Source organism: Asparagus officinalis, chromosome 8 (genome assembly GCF_001876935.1).
Source record: "Asparagus officinalis chromosome 8, Aspof.V1, whole genome shotgun sequence".
NCBI classification, from domain to species: Eukaryota; Viridiplantae; Streptophyta; class Magnoliopsida; order Asparagales; family Asparagaceae; genus Asparagus; species Asparagus officinalis.
The window spans coordinates 125,015,355-125,029,404 of record NC_033801.1 but is presented as its reverse complement, the minus strand read 5'-3'; positions in this window follow the sequence as shown (position 1 = coordinate 125,029,404).

The window sequence follows — 14,050 nt, the reverse complement described above, 5'->3', positions numbered from 1 at the left end:
AAAGACAATGAAAGAAAATTTGACTTGTATTCCTCTCAAAATCAATTACAATTTGGATTCCGATTACAAAAGAGAGGAGAATAAATTTGATTCTCCCCTTTGTTTAAAACTGGGTTCTTCACGGTAGCGATAAGATGCCTTCCTCGAATGCTCGCGTCGAGTTTGCTTCTCGTTGACGATCCGCACGTCTTGATTCACTGGAACATGATCTTCTCCTCACGATTTGACGCTGTGGAGAACTTGCGTGGCAAGTTTGAAAATAACTCTTAACGAGTTGATAACTCTGAACGAGTTTTTAGAAGAACTTGCATAGCAAGTTTTGAACTCTGATCGAGTTGATAACTCTGAACGAGTTTGAACTCTTGAAAAAGAGTTGATTTGAACCGAAAGTCGGTTATAAGCCAAGGGAATGCTCCTGTGGTCGATCGTTGCTGAGGATGAACGTCGATCTCCCCCTTGCTGCCAAGCCAAAGACCTCCTCTGGTGCTACTAAGTCCCAGATCCAAAAAATGCCAGCCTTTTGACCGAATCTCCCTTTGTTGATGAGAAAAAATTCGATCCGAAGCTAGCCCAAAGATCTCTTCTTTTCTGCCCAAAAAGAAGGATCCCAGAGCCCAGAGCCAAAAAGCCCCGAACTCAGTTGAGTTTCTGATATTTATAGGGGGTTACGGGTGGTAACTGCCCCCTTAATTTGCTCCTCCATCGGCTGAGTGGGGGTGTAACCGTCCCCCTCTTAAACAGGTCCCTAAATCGTGGGGAAAACGGTTTTGAAACCGTTCTGTTAGTGCTTTGAACGAGTCAAAACGCTGAAAACAGCGTTCTGGGCCCGAACTTTGCGTTTCTGGACCTGAAACGCAGAGTTAGGCCTAAAAACGCACAGTTGGACCTGTTTAAAGGCTGAAAACGCACAGTTGGTGTTGTTTTAGAGATTAACTCTGCGTTTTGATGTTGAAAACGCAGAGTTAAGCCTGTTTTAGGCTGAAAACGCACAGTTCGTGTTGTTTTAGAGATTAACTCTGCGTTTTGATGTTGAAAACGCAGAGTTGAGCCTATTTAAAGGCTGAAAACGCACAGTTCGTGCTGTTTTGGAGATTAACTCTGCGTTTTGATGTTGAAAACGCAGAGTTAAGCCTGTTTTAGGCTGAAAACGCACAGTTCGTGCTGTTTTAGAGATTAACTCTGCGTTTTGATGTTGAAAACGCAGAGTTGAGCCTGTTTAAAGGCTGAAAACGCACAGTTCGTGCTGTTTTGGAGATTAACTCTGCGTTTTAGGCTGAAAACGCAGAGTTGGGCCTGTTTAAAGGCTGAAAACGCACAGTTCGTGCTGTTTTGGAGATTAACTCTGCGTTTTGATGTTAAAAACGCAGAGTTGAGCCTGTTTAAAGGCTGAAAACGCACAGTTCGTGCTATTTTGGAGATTAACTCTGCGTTTTGATGTTGAAAACGCAGAGTTAAGCCTGTTTTAGGCTGAAAACGCACAGTTCGTGCTGTTTTGGAAATTAACTCCGCGTTTTGATGTCGAAAACGCTGGTTTGCCCTGTGTGTTTTGGCTCTGTAATGTAGAGGCAAACCTTAGGCAGGCTTGGCGAGCTTCAGGCTAAGTCCAATATTCTGACGAAGTCCGGTCTTGCAGACAGACTTCAGAACATAACTTACTGCGAAGAACTGGTCATAACTTTTAAACCGTACGTCGAAATTGGACGAATTATATATGAAAATCGACTATCTCGACGAGATGGATCCATCCGAACCAAGCCAAAGGCTTTGGTTCGCTTTCTCCGTTTTGCCAAATTCCTTACGGTTTGGGAGATATCTGCATTTTAATATGAAGAGACCGTCAATTTGTAGTCTCTTTTGCTAGAGCTTTGCACAGATCGTCCTCTTGTAATCTTCGTCTTGGCTCCTTGAAAATATGAGAGTCGTCAGATTGTAACTCCTGATGTTGATTGTGAAGGCTGTTGAATTGGGGCTTTCATTAGTTGTTGTGAAGGTCGTCAGATTGTAACCTTCTACGTGAAAGTCCTCAAATTGTAGCCTTCTGGAAGTCGTCAGATTGTAACTTCCATCATCGGTGTTTGATGGGGGATTAACTATCTATTGTGATTTTTAGACAGCCTACAACATGACAGGAATTTGTGTTGCGATGAGAGCAACTTTGTGGACTTATCATCCTATTGATGAGGATTGATAAGTGGGTTTTGTCAGAGGTTTAGTGTTAACGTGATAGGATTTGTGTTGTGATTGCAGCAACTTTGAGGACTTATCATCCTATTGAAGAGGATTGATAAGTGAATTTGTCAGAGGTATGGTGTTAACATGACAAGAGAATATGTTGCGATCGGGGAGTAACTTTGTGGACTTATCATCCTATTGAAGAGGATTGATAAGTGAATTTATCAGAGGTATGGTGTTAACGTGACAAGAGGATGTGTTGCGATGGGAGCAACTTTGTGGACTTATCATCCTATTGAAGAGGATTGATAAGTAAATTTGTCAGAGGTATGGTGTTAACATAACAAGAGAATATGTTGCGATTGGAGCAACTTTGTGGACTTATCATCCTATTGAGGAGGATTAATAAGTGGATTGTCAGAGGTATGATGTTAACATGACAAGAGAATGTGTTGCGATTGGAGCAACTTTGTGGACTTATCATCCTATTGACGAGGATTGATAAGTGGGTTTTGTCAGAGGTTTAGTGTTAACGTGACAGGATTTGTGTACTTGTGATTTGAACAAAATTTTGGGGACTAGCGTCTCGCTGGGGAGAATTGCTAAGTGCGTTTATCATCAGAAGCGATGAATTTTTATACTAAGATTTTGAAGACTTAGTGTCTTGCTGGGGAAGATTACGATTTGAGCAATTTTGATGACCTATCAACCTATTGAAGAGGATTGATAAGTTGATTGTCAGAGGTGTATTGTTAACGTGACAAGTTAGGAGTGATGCGCGAGTTGAATGCATACTCTGTGGGGATGATGATCGTCAGAAGTGTAATGTTAACTTGGATTCTAAGTAATCAACCCCCAGTCTTGATTAAGACTTAGCAGGGGAATAAAAAGAGGTAGACAAGGCACATCACCTAGTGGGGCACTATCCATGAAGTCAGAATAGAGGTACATCACCTGGTAGGCCATTATCTGATGAGTTTAACTATCAGAGGTAACTGTTAACGTGATAATTTTGTGGACCCGCCATCCTACTTAAACAGGATTGGTGGGAGGATTTGGAGGAAAAGGACTATCAGAGGTGACAGTTAACGTGATAGTTTTGGTGGACCCGCCATCCTACTTGAAGAGGATTGGTAGAGGAATTAGGAGAAAATGAACTATCAGAGGTACGGTTAACGTGATAGTTTTGGTGGACCCGTCATCCTACTTGAAGAGGATTGGTGGGGGAATTTGGAGGAATAGACTATCAGAGGTATCTTGTTAACTTGATAATTGTTGGACCTACCATCTTACTGAAGAGGATTGGCTTCAGTGGTTGTAGTATCTTCCCCTTTTGACTGAGAAGATTGGGCTTGGTCTGATTGCTCAGGAGAAGATTGGACTTCGTCCGATTGCTCAGGTGGATCCTGCCTACTTTGTTCTTCAGCTTTGATCCTGACAATAATCTTTTGAGCCTGTTCACCTTGAGAGATTAGTTGTCTCCAAGAACGGCATTCTGCAACCCTCATTTGTGCTATAAGGTTGGTCTACAAGTTGTGTCGACGGGTCTCTACTAAGGTAGACTGTGTCATACCTGTCGGGCATCGAAGAGCCATGCTTCGGAACCTCTTGACGAAAGCTTTAACAGACTCCCTCTTCTTTTGCTTAGTGGCGAGGAGGGTATGGATGGAGACTTTTGTATCCTCTTCAAAGAATCTTGACAGGAATGTAGGATGAAAATTTGATTTCCCGAAAATAAGGAGTTTTGTTTGTATTAATAAGAAAGCTTATTACAAACTAATAATCAAATGTTTACAACAGAAGCAGAGGGAATGCCCTCTTTGTTTAGTGTGGGGACTTTAGGTGGCTATAGGACGCTTCGCTCGATGCTCGTGTCGAGTCTGCTTCCCTTGGACCGTTCGATCGAGGTTGCTGGTGAGCTTCAGTACACAGTAGAAGCTCAAGTCGAAAGAGGTCGAGTCTGCTTAATTCATCGGCGATCGGAGCTCGGAACTAGGCAGTGGTGCTGTAACACAAGGATTATGCGAACAGCTTGGTCTCGACTGCTTTCTCCAAGTTTTTCTTCGACCTCCTCTACAGTGTGCTGGAAGGGGCTTTTAAATGGAAGAATGATAGCTTGACTACTCCTTGAATTATGAGATGTGACCATACATTGTCTAGAGATATCTTGCTGTTCATTCGTACCGTTAGTAGTCATTCGAAGAGCCGCGCTCTGCATCACGTTACGTAGGAGTGGGAAAGCCCCTCCTCGTATGCGTGACAGCGGCCGTCGGATGCTTGCGTGGATCTGATCAACCCCCGAGTGCCGGCGGCTCTCGCCCTTGGCTTGGACAACTGAGGTGAGTCGCATTTATGAGGGTGCAGGCTGCTTTGATACCTGTCTGCTCACTTGTACTGTAGGCGGCTATTCGGCGGGCCTGGAGTGCCGTGCCTTCTCTTTTCAGGTCAAGAGAGGCGGGAAAGCATGTCCCTGGCACTCGAGTGGGTTTGGACAGTTCGCCGAATACTGGCGGATCCGTCTCCTGACTCAGACAGCCGAGGTGAGTCGCATTTATGAATGCTCAGGTCGACTCGATACCTATCCAGTCCTTCGTACTGTGCGTACTATGAGCGGCCGCTTGATGGTCTTGGGGTACCGTGCCCTCTCCCTTCGGGTCGAGAGAGATGGGAAGGCCCATCTCAGCACGTGGGGTAGCGGATACGGGTGGCCTTGAGGTTTGTAGGCGGATTCGACTTCGGACTCGGGCAGGCGAGTCGCGTGAAAGGCAAATTTCCGCTATTCCAATTGATCTCAACTCGTGCAGGCGAGCCGATCATTCAGGCGAATTTGGAACCGAGCACATTTGACGACCATGCGGCTCGGGCAGGAGACTTCTCGTAGGCGAATTTCCCGTAGGCTATCAGAGGTATTTTTTACCGTCTACAAGACCCCCTTCAAAGTTTTCAGACCTAAACCGGCTTGTGTGGGGTCTGGAATACTTTGAATGAAGAAAATTTTGGCGCAGCAGGCGCCTTTGGGTTTCTTCTAGGATTTTTAGCAAACCCTCAGCTATCAACGGGTTTGATGTGCCTTTACCGATCACCGTTTGAATCGGGCTAGCCACACTATTCCCCTCAGTATGATGAGTTGTTGAGCAGTTTCTCTTAGGCTTAATGCTAAGATTTCTGCTCTAACCCTTAGCCGTCTGAGGCGTGGGTTTTAACCGTTCGAGCGAGGTCATTCTACTGGCTTGGTTCATAATTTTACCTTTAAAGGCGAATGAGTCTTCAAGGCGAAATCAGGTTTTGGGAGCGAAATTGTGTTCGACTTGCGGATTTGGGTCGAATTTTCGCAGGCGAGACCCTTCTTTTCGGGTGCGAAACTCGGTTCGACGTGGGGGAGCCACGTGTCCGCTGGTGGGCTTCGTGCTTTCCAGCTAAGACGACGTGGTTCTGTCACGTCGCGTCCTGACGCAAGCTTCGTGCTCCCCGTTTGAATCGTGGCCGTGGTTTTCGAACCCAACCGCCAGATGCAACCGTCGATTTTGGTTCAGGTTTGGGGTTTTTCGACCGACCCGTTTCCCGCCTCGATGTGGCACTTCGAAATGCCAGGGGGCAATCTGGACCGTTGATTTCGATCGTGGTCACGTTTCCCGTCCGCCAGTATTTCGCTTTTGCGATCGTGACCACGTTGGCAACTCCTCCGTTAAATAGGCCGCTCTCTTTCTTTGAGAGTTACGAATCTTGAAAGTTTTCCAAAGAGAGAAAGTTCCCGCTTAATCCCCTCAATGGCGCCGAAATCCAAGAAGTGCATCGCGAAGGGAGGAGGTCCCGGGCGCTATTCCGACCGCCTCGCCGCCGGTGCACCCGTCCGCATACCTGGGACACACTTGGGTAAGTCCCGTGGTTCCTTCAACGATTTCGCGTAGGTTATAGGTGTTGGGTCGGGCGGATGAGCCTCGTTTATCCCCCTTAGGTTCGACTATCTTTGGTAGCTTCCTTGATTTAGGGCAAAATCTGCCCCTTTTTTGGGCGGATTCTACATTTGCTCATAGAGGACGATTTCTGCCTCTACAAGCGGAATTGACTTTTGTTGCGTGGAGGTGAATTCGTTCTTGATAGGCGAGTTCGTCCTCTTCTCTGGTAAAAGGGGAGCGTTGTTTTCGCTTTCCGACATGCGAATTCGCCCACTTTTACTGGATTGGCGGATTTATCCTTAGGGTGGATCCTATCCTGACTCTTGCGCCTTTTCTTGCAGCGACCTTTTCTGATGAAGCCCTTCTGATGGGCGGGGCCATCGGTCTTGCCGGAGGTGCAAGGCGCACAGGATCTTCCCGGTTTCCTTCCCTGGGTCTGATGCCCATGTTCTCCACTGATAAGCCGGTCGGTTCGACAAAGAGAGTCGCCGATGGGCACCATCTAACACTGCGTGAGTTGACCACTGACGCGGCACTGACAGACGAGAATAGGGTGGAGCTGCCGAAGCCTCAGTTTTTATTTGGCGATTCTGCCACTGACCCTTCCGCCTTGTTAATCAAAGAGAGCAGGTGGATCCGCATAATGGACGGTGTCCATTACTATCTCCCCAACATGCCGAGGGGGTTCTCAATTGTTGAGCTACGCTCTCTTGCGGTCCCAAGGACGATGAATTGGGATCTGACCCCAACTCAAGACGGGGTGACTTGTGGTGTCTTTACAGGCTCCACGGCAGGGTACGGGGTAGAAAGCTCCTGTAAGCGGGTGACTAGCTTGCGTTCGGGTCTACCGTTCAATGAGGGGCAGCAGTCGCGGAGACCTTCCGTCACCGCTTCTTCCGAGATGGCAGGAGATTTCCCCCAAAGGATTTCAGAGCTCCGGGGTGGGTCTACTCCGCGCCTGGCAGTAAGACCTGGTGGTCCAAGATCACCGAGTACATCCTGGCCGAGAATTCCGATCTTGCGACTACAGAGTTGTATGTGGCCATTCAGGCCACTTGCCATGGTCTGAAGATCAATGCTCCCCAGTTCCATAGCGTCTTAGAGCTATATTGTGCTGACAGCGACATGTTTTACACCCCCAACGGTGAGCTCGGTATAACTCTCCACGAGATGTATGACGTTTCGGGACTGCCTTTGGGAGACTTTCCGTATGAAGAGTACGTCCCCGACCAGGATGAGATCGACCAGCTCTCAGCCCACTCCCCACTGGTGGTTGAGACCTTGTGGGAATTGCTCTGCCACTACCACATATGCCTCAACACCTTAGGGGCGGTGGATCACAAGGGTAAGAAGAAGAGAGCTCCGGGAATCAGTCACAAGAACTGGGCTGATTATTTATTCCTGGAGAGTGATGTCAAAGGGATGGCTGCTCTGTCGTTGCGTATATACGATCAGGCTGAAGTGGAGAAGAGGATGGCCGAAGGGGAAGCCACTATAGCTCTCGATCATGACGAGGGCGGGTTCAAATCTGGAATGGTCTTCCATTCGTTTCACCACCAGGCCATGTCCCCTATCTCTGGGAAGGCTTTGCTTGCGGGGTACCTCATGTTGTGGCTGAAGAGGTGCGTGGTTCTCACTCATTCCTTCGAGGCGCTCCCGGTGGAGGTTGTGTATCCCGCGGTTTGCTTAGCCCACAGGAAATCTTATTCTTTGGTGTCGGCGACGATAGCGTGTATCCATCGAGGACTCCGCGCGTTGACGGCCCAGTTCTGCCGTGTGTCGACTGTCGACGAAGGGGAAGGGGAAATTATTAGGACCCCTAATCCTAGAGTGGGATGTGAGTGTTTGATGAGCGCTCCCGCGACTCTTCAAGGAGACAGGTTTGTTCCTTTCCTTGAGCGTTTGGAGAGGTGCTCTTGGAAGTATAAAGACATTCCCGATGCGCGGAAGACGCTCTCCCACTTTGTCCACTACAATTTTCGTCGCTTCTTCCCTTACTTCAGCGGAGGAAGATACGGCGAGTCCCTTAGGGATGTGCCGACGGCGGACCATCACACGGCTCTTCCTCGCGGCGCATTCCGATGGTTGGTGAACATTCGGCCGGGATATCACATCCTACGTCCGGGTTCTGTGTGTTATCTCGAACCGTATATTCCTTGCAAGTTTGCCCGCCAGTTTGGGTACGATCAATTGTACGTGGGCAACGCCAATCCCCGCCTACACTTCGAAGGAGGACTGGTGGACGGAGCTCGTGGATGGTTCTGGACCCATGCTGGTGGCACCCAGGCTCGCTTTGAATTACCCGCGAAGGATCGTGATTTGCACCACACGCTCCTATACTGCAGGTGGTATCGGGGCGCCAGCGCTAATCCCTCTGGTTTCTGGTTCCAGAGCTCATGTCTGACGGAACGCGATCGTCCTCTCAGAGGATCTCTCCATTCTTCAAGGCGAAGGGGTCGCTAGGGAGCTGTTCTCAGAGGATCCAGTTGAGGACGCCGAGAGCTTTGACGCCGGTTTAGACGAATCTGAGGTTCCCGAGATTTGAGTTCCTTCTCCTGGTCCCTCGTTGGATGCCCCTGGTGAACCAAGAGAATCTGAACATCCAAGACCGGTCCAGAGTCCAAGAATTGGACAGATGGGGACGCCTCTTCTGTCTCCGAGTAGCTCGCTTCTTCCTAAACGTCAGCGAGAGACCGCGGCCGAAGGTTCTCGAGCGGAGGCGGCCAAGAAGGCCCGTCGCGATGAGACAGTTGAGACCGCCCGAGCGACGGAAGGTCAAGATAATGTTCCCCAGGTAAGCATCCCCGGAGCGGCGACGCCTGGGTCTGGAGTTGTGCTGCCCGCCTCTTCTGCCGCATCGGGGGCAGTTTCGGCGACTTCGAAGGACGTTCCTTCGTAATCTGGCGTGAGGCCATAGATGGGAGTCCCAGCGGCTTCTGTGTCCGCATCAGGAGGTAATCTTTGCAACAGTACCCTTGATCGCAACGTTGATCCTACACCTTTTGACACTTGTACTGGGCCTATGCAGGTGCGGCTGAGAAATTGATCTCTATTCCTTCTGACGAAGAGGAGGAGGCTGGAGATGAAGAGGGGCCCATAGGCTCAGGTAAGCGTAGGTTTTAACACTGCTCATTCTTTCGTACCCCACTGTCAATAGGGTCCCCTCCGAGGGGCCTCTGTTAACCCTCTTCGTGCATTCGTAGCTGATCCTGCCCCTGAAGTTGCTGGCCAAGAGGATCCTCCCTCTTGGGCGAGTCGCTTGTCTGGGGAGACGGGCGAATCTGAGGAGGATGACGACATCTCGGTTCATGAGGCGTTATCCAGTGAGGAAGAGGTGTTGCCTCGTGAGGATGCGCCCGGCCGAATAGAGAGATCTCCGGCTCCTGCGGAAGCGTCGGCTGGGGATCGTCCATTAGCGCGAAGTGACCACTCCTTGTCGGCGGCGGCTGTTGGTGCCGTGACCGCTGCTCCGAGGGCGTCATTGGTCACACCGGCTTTGGCGGCGCCAATCCCTACTTCTACGATCATGACCACAGGTACTTCGACCGTGATTTCATCAATGGTGGAGGATGCTGCTCTCTCTCCTTTGGAGCGTGAGCGAAGAAGGAGTGCGGCACGGTCTGTAGCTGATTTCCAAGACACTCTAGCCGGCTGCATCAAGCTCGCTTTGGAGGAGAGTTGCCCCTTCGAGAATTTTGAAGAGGACCTCGACTACATCGTGTGCTTCTTAATCAAGAGGCTTGGTCACACTGCGGCGAAGCCCTACTTCCAGCGTAAGGAGGAAGTGAAGGAGGCTATTCAGCAGTTGCTTTCCCTTCGCGCGAAGAGTTCCACTCTTGTGGACCTTGCATCCGGCGAAGTCCGAGCAGCGGTGGAAGAACGCGATCGCCGTCTGAACGAGACCATGTCACTGGAGGCAAGATTGTCAGCAGAGTTGGAGCAGGCCAAGGCTGAGGATGAACTAATGGCCCTCGAGGAGCAGAAGACCGATAACCGCGTTTCTCGCTTGTCTTCAGAGGTAGAGAATCTAAAGCAAGTTATAGCTAAAGCGCAAGCCTCATTGGCCATCCAAGAGAAGACTCGTGAACAAGCGGTCAAGGAATTGGAAAGCATTGGATCCCGTCGGACACTAACGGCTAATTCCGTTGGGGAGAAGGACCGAGCCTATAGGGAGGTCAAAGAGACCGTGCAAGACTTGGCCTCACGCACTAAGGAAGATCTTCGCCAGGAAATCTTGAGGAGGCTAGAGCTTCGTCATGCTAGGGAGATTCGTGAGGCAAAACTGCGGTTGAAAGCCTTGTAATTTGCCTCTTTTTGTCTTTGATTGCCAGTTGTACTAGGATTTCTTTCTATGAATGAAATTATCCTTTTGTTTTTTGGCTACTATTACTTCTGTGCACGCTCCATTTCTCCTTTAACATGCGTTAGCTAGAGCGTTAGTTGCGAGGGGCGATCTCCAGCTATCGGCAAATTTCGACTGTAAGCTCGTCACCTCTGCGGGCGGATCTCCTCGTAGGCGGATTTGGAATTGACTCCAGCTCCAGAGGGGCAATTGGTTTTGATCCGCGGAATATCTCAGCGGTGAATTCGCCATCAGATGGGCTCCGCTTTTGGTGGGCCACGTCTTGGCTTGTGCTTACGTCAGCCACGAGAACGTGGGCACGTCGCTCCGTATTGAATGCGGCGTAGTGGGGCTCTTCGTCCCTCGCGCCCAATTCGGGCCGTTGTTGAAGATCGTGCTTAAGAAAAACCGTTGGATCTTGGCCGTCCAGGTAAGATCCAATTTGTTCGGCCTTACCCTTCAACTGTGTTAGCCTTGAACGGTCTAATCAAGTATTGAGTAACCGCCTAGAGTTCTTAGGGTATTTAACACCCTTACCCTCTATCAAGAGGATCTACAGCCTTTTCATTGTCTTCCCCAGAGTAAACCCAAATTTCCCCTTCCTCATACCCCCGATGGCGCCGAAGGTGAAGAGGGTCGCCTCTAAGAAAAGGAAAGAACCTTCTTCCTCGGGCGCTGCTGAGGCTTCTGCGGCCGAAGGTACTCTTTCGTCCTGGCTCTCACGCGGGTTGAATAGGTATTCTTCCCTTGACTCTTCTCTATGTTGTTGTGTTTTACAGATCGAGGGGAGGTGCCGACTGCCGAGGAGCCTGCGGCCGAGCCTATCTTGATTTCAGATGACGATTCTGAAGGTCGTGCGACCCCCGTCGCTTCAGATCAGTCGGGAGCTGAACCTTGCCTCGAGATTCCGCCCATTAAGGCGCTCGCTCCGGGCCAAGAACCTACTCCCTCCGAGTCCTTGTCCTGGCAGGCTCGCATCGAAGAGTTTGAGAGCGCTGTGAGACATGTGATTTCCCTTGTCGACCTTGGCATGGGTAGCTTTGACAGCTTCAGGTAGTCTCTCCTTGATCGCATGGCTGATTTACGGCGATCGGGCAAAAACCGGCTCGCTACCCGTTGCATGCATGAGCTCCGTCTCTTGGAGTCACGCATGATAGGGTTAGAGACCTTGCTACGGGAAGGTCCGGAAGCCAACATGGAGTCTTGTCTGGCTCATGTCAGGCGTCAGGAGGCCCTGGAGCAGGAGACCCGTTCCAGAGAAATAGCGGATTTGGAGTCCGTCGCTAACTTCTGGGTGGGTCAACAACATTTGCTAGAGGAGCAAATTATTGACCTCAATCGCACTATGGCTCGCCTGAGGGCCGAATTGGGACAGGCGGAGGCGAACTTGAAGGGGCTCCAGTCTGACGTTGTAAAGGTCAGTAAGAACGCTGAGGCGGAAACTCGACGCCTGCTAGCCTTGCGCCAGGTAGATGCTGCCGCCAGGTCGAGCCGTGAGGACCGGATTCGGAAGGCTGCTGAGAACAAGGCTCGGGAAGACCACGCGAGCAAGGTGGAGGCGGCCAAAGAAGAGATCTCCACTTTTAGCGTGTTCGACTGAGACTTCGACCTTATGATTGTGTTAAGACATTTTGTTTATGACTTGTTTGTTTATGAGGTCATAACTTTGTTCAAATGTATTGTCTTAAAAACTGGGTGCATGTTTTGCTTCTTTGAACGTAATGTTACGACTTTTGCTTTTGCAAAAAGACCATAACTTTGTTCAAATGTACTGTCTAGAAGCATCCCATGAGGCTTGTGTCGGCTCGTCGTGCGTATATTCTTTTGATATGTCGCTTTTTGGTGTTTTGCTCTGTAATTGCCGACAATCTTGTGCCGCAGGTGAGGTCTCTTGTGTGTCGACGAGTCTATTTTCAAGGCCAAACTCTATCCCGATGAGTTTACGCTGTTGGCAAAGCTAGGGTGACGACGAGTTCCCTAAGATGGCGAAGCTCGGCTCCTGTCGAGTTCACATTGCTGGCGAAACTCAATTGATCGACGAGTTCGTCTGCAGGCGAGACTCGATCGCAGCGAGTTTTGCTTGGAGGCTGAACTCAACTGCTGGCGAGTTCAGGTGGATGGCCAAACTCAACTGCTGGCGAGTTTATGCTGCAGGCGAAACCCACATGGTGGCGAGTTTGGGTTGAAAACCAAACTCAATTGATGGCGAATTTGAGCTGTAGGCGAAACCCGTGTGATGGCGAGTTTACACTATAGGTGAAACTTGGATGGTGGCGAGTTTGTCTAACAGTCAGAAACCCAACTGCGGGCGAAGTTCGTGCCACGCGTCTATCTGCAGGCCCAAGTGCTTGCCAGCTAAGACTCTGCGGGCACATTAATGCTCATTAATGGTGAAGCGACCGGACGCTCTGCCTCTCGTGCCCAATCCGATCGGTCGGTTTGGGGTCTCGAGAGGAATGGCCTTTATTGGCGTTGAGTTCGAAGCGTCGCAGGACATCTGGGCCGCTCGATCGCTTGAGGCAACCAATCTCAGCTGTTGAGTTTTTCGAATATGTATCCATACTCGTCCTTCCTCAACAGAGTCCTTACTGCCTCGAGAAAAGAAGTCCGCTAGAAGAAGATCTCTGCGGCAAACTTCCCTACCTCATGGCCTCTGCTTCCGATCACAGCGATCCCGAGGGCGTTGGCTCTTCTGCCACCGTCATCGACGTCGACACGCCGCCGGCCTCTCCTGCGGGCTCGGTCCAGGGGTCCTCTGCTCCGGATCCCGTGGCCCACCCTGCGTTAGTGCCCCTCCAGAAGTTAGAGGGCTTGGTGCAGGGGATCACCATCTCGGTCGGCGTGGGCGACGGGAGGTACTATGATGCGCTTCCCCTCGTGGAAGCGGGTTTAAGGGAGGTCCGCCGTGTGGGAGGTAGATCGCTCGCGCGACAGTGTGAGGAGGAACTCCATCGCGTGGAGGGGTGGATGTACCGCCTCGAGGAGCTAGCCTACGACGATCCCTCTGACGTGCCACCGCCCCTTCTACTGTATCTCCTGCTCGAGCGTGAGGAGCGGGCGAAGCGGATTCGGGCAAAGGAGGCCGAGCTCAAACGCCTGCGCAAGCGACACTAAGCGATGCTGGACCGAATGGACGCTTACATGGACAGGGCTTTCTTCGAGGACGCCGGTTCTCTCCGCGGCGAAGCAAAGCTTCGGGAGCGTGAACTTGAGGCGAGGAGGCTCGGTGAGGCTGCTGGGATGGTGGACCGTGAGCTCCAACTCCTTCGCCAGGAGGAAGAAGATAGTCAGGCGGACTTAGCCAGGCGGCAGCAGGAGCAAAAGGAGAAGGCGAAGATCCGGCGTGTGGCGGCTCGTGCGAAGGCCAAGGCAAAGATTGGTTCTTTTAGCCTGCTGAAGTTCCTGTAATGCTCATGCTGTCTAAGTCCTCCTCTTTTTTTTGTTATTTTGTTGACTTAGTTGGTGCCTCGGGCATCACAACTTGAAAACCTATGCATGTAAACTCTGGCCCGTAGTGGCCTTTAGCTTTTGCTTATTTTTGCTTCGTATGCACTGTTTCCTTTCTTCTTTATCTGTGCTATTTGGCATTTGAGTTGAACCTGGCGAGCCTCTGACCATTCTGTTTTGGATTTAGTCGTTT